The 13,703-nt window shown below is 39.9% G+C and overlaps 1 protein-coding gene and 1 long non-coding RNA gene across 5 annotated transcripts in view; both read left to right on the top strand.

Moving 5' to 3' along the window:
- LOC122869537 (junction plakoglobin-like) overlaps positions 1-13,703 on the top strand; it is a 187,435-nt gene that overhangs the window by 109,308 nt on the left and 64,424 nt on the right. The window lies entirely within an intron of this gene.
- Positions 601-11,124, top strand: LOC122869538. Of its 2 annotated transcripts, none has more exons than XR_006376338.1 (4): positions 601-1,641; positions 2,385-2,589; positions 7,968-8,157; positions 8,258-11,124. It is a non-coding gene; the product is annotated as an uncharacterized LOC122869538 (long non-coding RNA). The 2 variants fall into 2 exon arrangements; XR_006376337.1 differs by having other exon boundaries at positions 7,920-8,157.

Below are 13,703 nucleotides of genomic sequence, written 5' to 3'. Positions count from 1 at the left end.
GATAACAAGGTTCTGTTGGAATGCTACTACTCCAGTAACCCTGGTCAGAGGGGTTACATGCAAAAGATGTGGGATGAATGGTTACTTCGAAACCAAACTTCGAAGGTGAAGGCGACAGTGGTGCCCGTGGTCATCGGAGCACTCGGGGCAGTGACCCCCAAACTGGAGGAGTGGCTACAGCAGATCCCTGGAAGAACACCAGACATCTCGGTCCAGAAAAGTGCAGTACTAGGAACAGAGAAGATACTGCGCAGAATCCTCAAGCTCCCAGGCCTCTGGTAGAGGACCCGAGCTCGAAGGATAAGGCCACCCGCGGAGGGTGAAGGACGAAGTTTTGTGATAGAAGTGATAGAGAGAAACATAGCAAGAATGAGAAAAAAAGTGAGAAGGAAAAAAGTAATAAATAATAAAAAAGTAATAATAGTAATAATGATGATGATGATAACAATAAAATAATAATATACACATACATACATATATACATATATATGTATATATATATATATATATATACACACACACACACACACACATATATATACACATACATATATATATATATATATATATATATATATATATATATGTGTGTATATATAAAGGCATCTGAAGAGAGAACAAAAAAAAATCACAGCATCTCTGAAAAACAACATCACATCCTATGAAAACACCTGGTTCCCCTTTTTCCAACACTGAGTCCTCTTTCTCTCCACAAATGGCTCCTAATGTATGATTCACATCAGTATAATAATTCTAATATTATTATTCTTTTCTACTTTTATTTAACTTAATTATCCACTTATTTATTTATTTTTTTTGCTTTAACTTATAAGAAAACACAGTGTAGAGTTTGTCCCATCAGCCCGGTTTGTCTGATCCTATCTTGTCTGTCTACTGTGTTTATTCTTTATATGGAAATATACATATGTTGAATGATGTATGTAATTGTATAATTCTGTATAAATACAAATAAATAAATAAAGTACCCAAATTATGAAAATTGTGATTGTTAATTGTATATCTGTACATGAATAACATACTGCATGTATCTATGGAGGATATTTTGGTCATAATTCAACTTGTTAACAAGTTCAAATAGAAAAGAAGAGATCAAATCAAAAAGATTATTCTACTACACTACTAGGAACAATCAGGCCATAATTAAACTTAAAAACAAAAAAAGATATTGAAAAAGCAAGTTTAAAATGTAAAAAGATAATTTGAAAATGTAAAAAGACATTGAATAAAGTGAAATTTAAAATTCAAAGGCTTAAATTTTATCTTTTCCATTTTACATTAGGCGTTTGCCATTTGGATTTTCAAGCTGTATGTAAATGAGGAGGCGTGGCCTAAAGGCTGGAGGGAGGGTCTGGGGCACAGAGGCTCCTCATGGACAGCAGAGGGAGCTCTGACTGCTAAAGAGCACACTGCAATGAAAATGGAGCAAGGACAGTGAGCAGGGTCAGAGCATGGGGGTCGGAGGGAGGACTCTATAAGGCAACAGCTTCAACTTGATCAAAGTGTTCTAACATTTCTGTCCATGTGGCCTCACACACAAAGTCACCAGTGAAAGGAGCGTTAACAACTCCACCGCAATTCCCTGTCAGTCTGACGGCGAGAAAGCAGCGGACCGTGCAGCAGGTAAGAGGCTAACATTAGCGACTTGCTACATTAGCTGTTATTTGCTGGCATGCATGACTAATGTTATGTTGATATCATGGTCACATGCAAACAATAAACAAACAGTGTCACTTAGGGAGCAATATGCTCTGAGAAAAAAAATTGTCTTCCTGCAGTATTGTCATAAGGTTGGCTAACAGTGAAGACCAGCTGATTGAACGTAAATTAACCGGTTTACAGACATCTGCATTACCAGTGCAGTAGATGGCTACTTAAAGAATGATAGATTTAATTACAAGATTTACAGTGTAGATTACTGCAGGTTATTATTTAGCCAGACTATTTGTGTAGTTGTCCCTAATGTATTAAGTGTGTGAAGGAGTTTCCTGCTTAATCAAACTGACTGAATTTAACTAAACTTTTATTAGGAGACCGCATGCTCTTGTGTATTGTAAACAAAGGAGAGCTAGTGAACTTAGCATTCCAGCTACCATTGACCTGATTGGCCTGTGACCCGTGATGTCACAAGGTCAATAAAAGGGGTCAGTAGCAACTGTTCTGTCTCTTTTCTCCGCTCTTCTCTCCTCGTCCGCACTATGGGGGAGGACTGCATTACGCAGATCCACTGACAAAGAACAAAGGATTACGGCCACAACGCAAGGGCCTGCCTTTGCCTTAAGATTTCTGGTTAACTCTTCTGTCTCCCTCTCCATGTGATCTGCCCGGAGCAGACATACAGCACAACTGAACTCTCTCTCTTACAGCAGTGACGTGAGGGCTTGCATAAGATTCCTGCAACAATAGTTAGCGCCGACAGCTGCCACACACAGTCTGCCAGCTAACTTTAAGAACCAACTTTGAGGAAAACAACAGACAGAGCAACTGGTTCCTCCATCTGCACAGACGAACTGCACAGAAAGGACTTTTCTTCAGTTGGAACGAACATTTTTTCCTGCCTGGCTATTAATGGTAATTTTGGTTATAGTTATTAATTTAATTATTAATCGGGGTCCCACATTGATAGTGTATTTTATGAGAATCAATCAATTGATTGACTATCATTTCTCTTCTTTAAGAAGAGTGGTGGCCTGAGGACTTTATTAATTCAAGTTATTATTTATGATTATCTTTGATAATTCTGATAATAAGCCATAATTAATTGATTGCACCAACACAGTTCAGTGCCCCTTTAATCATTGTAAATCCCAACACTGGCTGTGGTGACTTGGCTGCTGTCACCTGGGCCCAGTTTCAGAAAGTGGGTTTAGTGAAAACTCTGAGTTTGTTAACCCTGAGATGGGTTTTCCGTTGTAGAAAGAGAGGTGAAATAAACTCGGGATCAGTTACCGCAGTAAGTGACTTTGTGAACCTAACCTGCTCGCTCTCTGAGTTTTTTCTCTGTCTTATCCCTCTTACAGAGCCAGACACGCCGTTTAATTTCCTCATTCATTCAGTCTGTATCAAAGTGCGAGGTTTACTGTCAGAATCTAAATCCTGGCTTAGTTAGTTTGATTTTAGTTTGTGTGTATATATATATATATATATATATATATACTGTATATATATATTCGAATCCCCTTCAGGACGCATTGAGCAATGACCATCATCCAGTGTGGAACGGCTGGATAGCTCGATTTGGTAGGCCACGGGACATTCACGGGGGAACAAGGGTTCGAATCCCCCTCGCTGCTGCCTACCTCATGATGATGATGAGTAACGATGAAATACATGACATGCCGGCTCAGACGTCGCCCGGCCAAACAAGGTCTGCGTCTTCTGTTGGAATGCTACTACTCCAGTAACCCTAGTCAGAGGGTTTACATGCACAGGATGTGGGATGAATGGTTACTTCGAAACCCACAATCAAGGCTTACGGCGAAGCAACTAGTAGCTCAGTGTTCCAACATCCACAAGCGGCAGCTGCTATCCCAACTTGAGATTGACGAGGTACAACACAAATGCTACGGCAAGGGGGAGCCAGGACTACAGGTCAGAGGGGAGCAACCAGCAGCTCCCCAACCAGAGATTGGGTACGAAGCCCCAAGAGGAATCACGCTGAACGAGGCAGCGACTGACCTGAAAGATAAGATCATGGCAACGGCTAAGTGAAGTACCATCAGAAAGTCTCCTAGAAGATGTGAATGCAGCATTGAGAGCGATCCCTAACACAACCATCACTGAAACCAATGAGCTGATATACGCCTCAGCAGCAGTGATCCTAGAGATGCTTGGCTACAAGAGCAACCATGGGAGACAATACCCACCATGGAAACGAAGGTTGGAGGCAAAAATCAAGGAGGCCCGGAGAGAAGTGAGCCAACTGACAGAGGCTGAGAGAGGTGCAATGAGAAAGCAAGTACCCAAGAAGTACAACCAGATGCCCATACCTGAAGCACTCGAAACTGCCAAACAAAGACTCCAAGCCTTGGCTAGCCGCCTAAAGAGATACACGAGAGACAATGAAGCCAGAAGAATAAACCGGCTGTTCGCAACTCAACCTGCGAAAGTGTACGCTCAATGTGTGGAAGGTAGTCCACACAGAAGGGGTCTCACTCCCAGAAGGAACAATAGCAGACATTGAGGATGGTTACAAGTACCTTGGAATACCACAGGCAAATGGCAACCTCGAAGAGGTAACAAGGAAAACAGCCAAATACCTCCAGGCAAGAACAAGTCCCTGCCAGTGATCAGGCAATAAACAGCTACGCCCTGCCAGTGATCAGATACCCAGCGGGAATAATAAGGTGGCCAAAGGAAGAGATACAGACCACAGACGTTAAGACACGAAAGCTCCTCCTCCATCCCAAATCCAGCACCCTGAGACTGTACACTAGCCGTAAGGAAGGCGGCCGTGGACTAGTGTGAGAGCCACTATCTAGATTAAAACATCCAAGATCCACAAGTACATCAAAGATAAGGCCCCAACAGATGACGTGCTCAGTGAATGTCTCAGGCAATGGGGAACAGAGGAAGAGGTGCTGGAGGAGGGACCATCATGGGAGGACAAACCCATCATGGGAGGACAAACCCTTACATGGGATGTACCACCGAAACATAACTGAAGTGGCTGATATCAAGAAATCCTACTAATGGCTAGAGCAGACCGGACTGAAGGACAGCACAGAGGCTCATCATGGCTGCACAGGAGCAGGCCCTGAGCACCAGAGCAATAGAGGCCCAGATCTACCACACCAGACAAGACCCAAGGTGTAGGCTGTGCAAAGAGGCCCCTGAGACAATCCCGCATATAACTGCAGGGTGTAAGATGCTGGCAGGAAAAGCATACATGGAGCACCATAATCAAGTAGCTGGCATAGTGTACAGAAACATCTGCACTGAGTATGGACTGGAAACCCTGAGGTCAAAGTGGGAAACACCTCCAAAGGTGGTAGAGAATGACCGAGCCAAGATCCTGTGGGACTTCCAGATCCAGACTGACAGAATGGTAATGGCGAACCAGCCTGACATCGTGGTGGTTGACAAACAGCAGAGGAAAGCCGTTGTGGTTGATGTGGCGATACCAAGCGATGGCAACATCAGGAAAAAGGAACATGAGAAACTAGAGAAGTACCAAGGGCTCAGAGAAGAGCTGGAGAAGGCCTGAAAGGTGAGGGCAACAGTGGTGCCCGTGGTCATCAGAGCACTCGGGGCAGTGACCCCCAAACTGGAGGAGTGGCTACAGCAGATCCCTGGAAGAACACCAGACATCTCGGTCCAGAAGAGTGCAGTACTGGGAACAGCAAAGATACTGCGCAGAACCCTCAAGCTCCCAGGCCTCTGGTAGAGGACCCGAGCTCGAAGGATGAGACCACCCGCGGAGGGTGAAGGACAAAGTTTTTTTATTTTTATATATATATACATACACACACATATATATACACATATATATCTATATCTATCTCTCTCTCTCTCTATATATATATATATATCTCTCTCTCTCTCTCTATATATATATATATATATATATATATATATATATATATATATATATATATATATATATATATATATATATATATATATATATATATATATATATATATATATATATATATATATATATATATATCTATATCTATATATATATCTATATCGATATATCTATATCGATATATCTATATCGATATATATATATGTGTATATTTATTTATAACACACAGTGGTGTGAAAAAACGTTTGCCCCCTTCTTAAATGTTTCAGATCATCAAACAAATTAGTCAAAGATAACACAAGTAAACACAAAATGCAGTTTTTAAATGAAGGTTGTTATTAAGGGAAAACAATGTGGCCCTGTGTGAAATAGTGATTGTTAAAACATAACTGTTTATCACACCTGAGTTCAATTTCTCTAGCCACACCCAGGCCTGATTACTGCCACACCTGTTCTCAATCAAGAAATCTCTTAAATAGGACCTGCCTGACAAAGTGAAGTAGACCAGAAGATCTTCAAAAGCTAGACATCATGCCGAGATCCAAAGAAATTCCGGAACAAATGAGAAAGAAAGTAATTGCAATCTATCAGTCTGGAAAAGGTTATAAAGCCATTTCTAAAGCTTTGGGACTGCAGCGAACCACAGTGAGAGCCATTATCCACAAATGGCAAAAACATGGAATAGTAGTGAACCTTCCCAGGAGTGGCCGGCCAACCAAAATTACCCCAAGAGCGCAGCGACGACTCATCCAAGAGGTCACAAAAGACCCCACAACAACATCCAAAGAACTGCAGGCCTCACTTGCCTCAGTTAAGGTCAGTGTTCATGACTCCACCATAAGAAAGAGACTAGGCAAAAGTGGCCTGCATATCAGAGTTCCAAGACGAAAACCACTGCTGAGCAAAAAGAACATCAAGGCGCGTCTCATTTTTGCCAGAAAACATCTTGATGATCCCCAAGACTTTCGGGAAAATACTCTGTGGACTGATGAGACAAAAGTTGAACTTTTTGGAAGGTGTGTGTCCCATTACATCTGGTGTAAAAGTAACACTGCATTTCAGAAAAAGTACATCATAACATCAGTAAAATATGGTGGTGGTAGTGTGATGGTCTGGGGCTGTTTTGCTGCTTCAGGACCTGGATGACTTGCTGTGATTAAATGGAACCATCAATTCTGCTGTCTACCAAAAACTCCTGAAGGAGAATGTCCGGCCATCTGTTCGCGACCTCAAGCTGAAGCGAACTTGGGTTCTGCAGCAGGACAATGATCCAAAACACACCAGCAAGTCCACCTCTGAATGACTGAAGAAGAACAAAATGAAGACTTGAAAATGAAGAGTGGCCTAGTCAAAGTCCTGACCTGAATCCTTTTGAGATGCTGTGGCATAACCTTAAAAAGACAGTTCATGCTCGAAAACCCTCCAATGTGGCTTAATTACAACAATTCTGCAAAGATGAGTGGGCCAAAATTCCTCCACAGCGCTGTAAAAGACTCATTGCAAGTTATCGCAAACACTTGATTGCAGTTGTTGCTGCTAAGGGTGGCCCAACCAGTTATTAGGTTTAGGGGGCAATCACTATTTCATATAGGGACATGTAGGTTTGGATTTTGTTTTCCCTTAATAATAACAACCTTCATTTAAAAACTGCATTTTGTGTTTACTTGTGTTATCTTTGACTAATATTTAAATGTGTTTGATGATCTGAAACTTAAGTGTGACAAACATGCAAAAAAATAACAAATCAGGAAGGGGGCAAACACTTTTTCACACCACTGTATATATTGCACAGCATCCAGTTACTCAGCTCAGAATAAAACCTCTGCATGTCCTTCTGTTTATATTTTGATAACACTGTGACTCTGTGCACACAAGACAGCTGTCAGTTTGTTAGAGCAGCTCCACTAAAATGTTAATTGCACATAATGTGTAATCTCAGTTTAAATTGTAAAAATAGGTATAAAGCTTTAGACATGTAGGATCAATGAATAATTATCTCTCTCACTCATGATGTGATTGGTTGCACTGATGGAACATAAATCCTGTAATATTGGAGATATTGAAAGGGAGTTTTTTAAATAGGCTGCATTTAGTCTGAACGTGTTTTAACAGCATTTCATTGACTGTGTTTAAATTTGCTACATTTATTGAAGTAGCTGAAATAAAGCTAAATGCTGTTGATCAGCTAGCTTGGAACCAAAAACTCAGTGTTTTCTCACCTGAAGTCAAACAGGAGGAAGGAACCACAGAGGAGACTGTTTAACCATTTCCACTATGCCATATTTCAGTATCTTATAATATATAATATATAACCTTGCTCCTGATTTAGAAATGCTTGCACATTTTGTTGTCATCTGAGCGTCAGCAGAACCTGTCTGTCTCTCTGTTTGTTTTTGTTTGTTGTTGTTTGTGTGAGTCTGCTGGCACGGGCGTGGCCATCCCCTCCTCACCTGGCTCCCGTCTCAGCTGCATCTACACACCTGGTCTCAATCAGCTCATCATCCCTCCCAGTCTGCTCACCTGTGTTTCACCATGCCATCAACCTGCAGTAAATCTACCCCAGCTCTTCAACTGCTCATCGTCAGATTGTTGTTTCAACCCCAGTGGTAGCTACAACTCGGACAAACATTTATGAAACTTTAGCCCTTTGAGATTTTTGCTTCCTAGTGTTTTCCTCCTGATTAATGTTTGTTTCTTGTACCACAGGATCACTGCCTGCTTCCCTGCCTCCTGCTTGCTTTCTGCCAGACAGCCAGCCACACTTCCCTGTTCACCACTACCCACGCCATTTCCTCTGCCATTATTCCCAAACTTCAACTGCATTCGGATCTCCAACCCTAGCAATCTCTACTTCATCAAATCCCTGTTTACATTAAAGACTTTATCTTTAATCATTCCATGTGTGGGTCCTGCATTTTAGTCCAATCTGAGTTCATAAGAACCTGTCTTGTTTATTAAACTGCAAAACTTGGAAATTAAATTGGAGCTAATAAAAACAATAGCAGGACACATAACTCCCAATCTTCAAACTGTATCAGGTGCCTGGTCGTAACAAGGATCAGAACAGACTACCGATTTATTGTGGGCAAAACACAAATGTGTTTCATGCCACAATAAACATGAAGATAAATGGACTGTACTTGTATAGCGCCTTTCTAGTCTTCCAACCACTCAAAGCGCTTCACACTACATATCCCGTTCACACATTAATGGCAGATGCTAACTGCTCATCAGTCCAAAAGAAGTAACTAATCATTTACACACACACCAAAAGCATAGCCCTCAGGAACAAACTGGGGTTCAGTATCTTGCCCAAGGACACTTTAACATGTGGGCTGGGGGAAGCCAGGATCGAACCGCCAGCCTTCCGATGGGTATATGACCCACTCTACCACCAAGCCACAGCCGCCCTGAAATAGTTTTTGTGTTTATTGTGGGCAAAAACACATTGTGGGTGCTGATGATGGCTTCTAGCTGAAACACATTTGTTTTGTGCCCACAATAAACATGAAGACTATTAATCTGTGAGTGCTGGTAATCTGTTTAGGTTTTTCTTAGGTTACTGGAAAATTGTCAGGTCTGAGTGAAAGTTAGCTCAGTAATGTGGTTCATAGACACTTTCATGTCTGTGGATATGATATGGTAAGTTTTTATACTTAGGATCACTTGCTTAACATAAATCCTAACTGGAAAACCCTTCACAGATGACATTGTGACTTCTATAGGAGACAGCTGGCAGCAATCCACTTTGTTAAACACAGCAGTTAAAAACTCAGCTCTCCACTGTGTCATGACCCCTTGAACAAGTACCAAAAAGAGAGTCACGCTGTTTTTCTGGTCATTTTCAAAAATGTCCCCCAATAATGTTTTAATCCTGTCAAAACAAGTATGTTCACATGCAGACTCCTATCCCAGTTTTGAGCCATATCCTGGTTTTGATCATATTTGGGATATAATGTTAATACAATAAGCAAAATAAAACAAGGTAATTATAGATCATGTAGGCTAAAATATAAAAATCTGTACAAGATAAAATAAAATACAAGACTTTAATAGTTAATAGTTTTAAAGTTTCTATGTGTCCTGAGTGAGAGAAAAAGTCCTGAGTCTAGTGGTGTCCATTGAGCCAGTGGATACATAATCTGCTGTGTATCTAATGTTCAGTTTGTACTGTGACCCAGTGAGCACTTCTGGAAACACTGCAGCAGACCGCTGATCCAAAGCTGTGACACCAAGTGCTCCTTCACTGTGATGTTCAGGTGAAACATCTCTCTCTGCAGGGAGGAGGACAAGTCAGTGCAAGAGAAAAACAGTGGAGCTTGTGTTAACTTCATACACTGCACTGCTTCAACAGTCTAACCCTGTATTAAATCAGGCTTATTACATTTTTAAACTAGAGTGTATTGGGTAATGTCTGTGACTTATACAGATACACTGTTGTGGAGCAAGCACCCAAGACTTTCACTCGCCTTTATATTTGTGTATACAGTGAGGTGACCATTAAACGTGATTTGATTTGATACATGACCATGTTTTCCTGTTTCTGTGTACTCTGGTCTAATTCAGTACTTGGAGGTTATGATGATGCTCAGATGACAACAAAATTTGCAGCTTTTTTAAATCATGAGGAGGGTTATATATTATATATTGTATTAAGATACTGAAATATGGCATAGTGAAAACAGTTGAACAGTCTCCTCTGTGGTTCCTCCTGTTTGACTTCAGTTGAGTAGCAACACAATACTCAACTACAGCATCAAACATAAACACATAAATGGTCAGTTCGATGAAGTAGAAAACTCCTTCACATACTTAATACATTAGGGACAACTACACAAATAATCTGGCTAAATAATAACCTGCCGTAATCTACACTATAAATCTTGTAATTAAATCTATCATTCCTTAAGTAGCCATCTTCTGCACTGGTAATGCAGATGTCTGTAAACCGGTTAAGTTACATTAGCCCAATCAGCTGGTCTTCACTGTTAGCCAACCTTATGACAATACTGCAGGAAGATGATTTTTTTTCTCAGAGCATATTGCTCCCTAAGTGACACTGTTTGTTTATTGTTTCCATGTGACCATGATATCAACATAACATTAGTCATGCATGCCAGCAAATAACAGCTAATGTAGCAAGTCGCTAATGTTAGCCTCTTACCTGCTGCACGGTCCGCTGCTTTCTCGCCGTCAGACTGACAGGGAATTGCGGTGGAGTTGTTAACGCTCCTTTCACTGGTGACTTTGTGTGTGAGGCCACATGGACAGAAATGTTAGAACACTTTGATCAAGTTGAAGCTGTTGCCTTATAAATAAGAGTCCTCCCTCCGAACTCTATGCTCTGACCCTGCTCACTGCCCTTGCTCCATTTTCATTGCAGTGTGCTCTTTAGCAGTCAGAGCTCCCTCTGCTGTCCATGAGGAGCCTCTGTGCCCCAGACCCTCCCTCCAGCCTTTAGGCCACGCCTCCTCATTTACATACAGTTTGAAAATCCAAATGTCAGATGTGAAATGAAGAAACACTTAATGGAAATGGAAAAGACGAAATTTAAAATGGAAAAGATACAATTTAAAATGCTAAATGTCAAATGCCAAATGGTAAAGTTCAAATGCAAAAAAGTTTTTAGTTTTTTCTATTTAAGCTTTTAATTTGAGTATTTTCATTTAAGCTTTTCCATTTCCCATTTTAAGTTTCATATTTGATGTTTCTCTTTTTTCTTATTTCCATTGCCATTTTCAATTTCATCTTTGCAATAAAATTTTCAGTTTGAGCATTTGCATTTTAAATTTCCCTTTTTCATTGTCACTTTACATTTTCAAATTATCATTTTACATTTTAAACTTGCTTTTTCAATTTACTTTTTGTTTTTAAGTTCAGTTATGGCCTTTTAATTTGATCTCTTTAAATTTTCTATTTGGACTTTTAGTTTGAGTTATGACCAAAAATATCCTACATATATATCTGGTGAAATTTCTTGTATTTTTTCATATTGCAATATATAGTGCAGAAAAAAAAGATAATGCAATGTAATTTTTTTTCCCAATATTGTGCAGCCCTAATGAAATCTGTTATTTGGTTCAATGATATAACAGAATAATAATCAACATTTGTATTCAGGGAAGACAATTAGCCTACATTTTATTTGATGGGGGGCGGTGAGAGACCTGGATAATGGATAAGAGGGTGCTGGCCCAAAAAAGGTTGAGAACCACTGGTTTAGAGGACAGAGTTACAGGGTTTTCTACCATTGCAATCAAGTTATTAAGCCTATGATAAAGTGACCCTAGATATAATTTACTAACTTGAAAAAAGTGGAGTGTTAACTTGCTTTTTAAGGCAAGGGTGTTTTTGAGTCAGTAATTGCAACAGGTGTTCACTTGTAGGATTGGCACCACATTGAGAGGTGCTTTCAGCTAATTTGTCAGGGATGACTATAAAGCCAAAGAGAGTTCCCGCTCTCTTGAAGCACCCAAAATTCAACAGGTCAATGCTGTGTCCCACTTTCCTGCAAAACCCATAATCATCGTATCTGGGGATCCAGAAGTTTCATCCAAAGACTGGACAGAGCCATCTGTCAAACCAGCAGTGAAACTGTCAACATTAGTAAATGTTAAAGTGACTTTGAGTGGGATCAAGAATATAAATGTGTTGTTGTCCATGGTGTCACTAGTTGATGTCAGACACTCTCCTCACCGACACAAACATTATGAAGATGCAAATTGAAAGTCCTGAAACCCAAATGTGTCTTGCACTGAAGTACTTCCACTGTCAGAAGGATTTCAAAATTTCAAAACAGGGTGGTTTGAAACCTGATGTTTAGACTGTTCACAACAAAAAATTCACTTGCATTAGCCATAGAGAGATGTACTTTTAGGAAGAGAACCTGGATAGGGATAGTACTAGTGTTTCATCAAAGGATGAAAATGGAATTGGCATTTTCCCATGTTTTCACCCATTTGCTATAAATAATATATAATTGCACATCCCTGACCCTTTCCAAAGTGAAGTGTAAGTACCTTCAGTTCATTCAGTACACTATGAAAATTGAGTTGCAAAGCAGTGAAAATTGAGTCAACAATTTGCAATGATTGCAAGGCACCTTCTGTTCCTGCTCGACAACCACTACTACTATTATTATTATTATTAGTAGTAGTAGTAGTAGTAGTAGTCTAATTACTCATTATCATTACAATACAATTTTAATTGTATTAATATTACCACTATGTGCTACTGTATGCTCTCTTATCTCCTGCTGCTCTCTCTCTCTCTCTCTCTCTCTCAATTCAATTCAATTCACTCAATTCAATTGGGCTTTATTGGCATGGGAAACAGATGTTAACATTACCAAAGCATGTGTGAAATAAAAACATAAACAGAAAAAATGTGCTATTAGAATATAGATACAGATAAGATAAAATATTATTATTATTTAATAATAATAATAATAATAATAATAATATAATAATAATAAATATTGACTTGCAATTAAAAATACAAATACAAGTAAGTGAAAACTACATAAACAGTTTAGCAATTTTTATGAATGTGTGTGTGTGTGTGTGTGTGTGTCTGTCTAGGTCATTCACTGTCCCTCAGGTTGCGGCATGTTGATGTCTCCTCCTCGGAGTATTTTTAATTTTGTCATTTAGCTCTTTGAAATCTGAGATTACAGAGCTGAACTTGTTAAAGTAAATGTTTCTTATTTTATTGAATGTTGTACATTGTAGGAGGAAGTGCATCTCTGTCTCAGCCTCACCTGTCGAACAGTGACCACATATTCTGTTTTCTTTTGGTTTCCATGATTTTTTTTGTCTTCCTGTTTCGATGGCAGTTTGTGGTCACTGAGCCTGTCCTCGGTCAGGATCTGTCTCTGCTTTCTGTCTCTGACAGTAGAGATATTCTGCCAGTTCATCATCTCTTTCTAGGGCCAGATAACATTCTGATCTACTTTGGATTTTAGTTTCTTCTTTCCAATGTTCCAAATAGGTTTCTTTACATTGCTTTATAATTTGGTTTACTCTGATTGGTGTTTGGAAAGCAGTGTTGTTGTGAGACTGGCCAGAGTGTGTCTGGGGGGGGGCAGTTAGTCTCAGCACCAACTGACATAGGGGTGTCTTTTCTGGGCTCAGCTCTTGGGTTTAGAGGGCTT

The sequence above is a fragment of the Siniperca chuatsi genome, linkage group LG21, assembly GCF_020085105.1.
Source record: "Siniperca chuatsi isolate FFG_IHB_CAS linkage group LG21, ASM2008510v1, whole genome shotgun sequence".
Taxonomy (NCBI): Eukaryota; Metazoa; Chordata; class Actinopteri; order Centrarchiformes; family Sinipercidae; genus Siniperca; species Siniperca chuatsi.
Note: the sequence above shows the minus strand (reverse complement) of the source record. Positions and strands in the feature narration are given on the sequence as shown.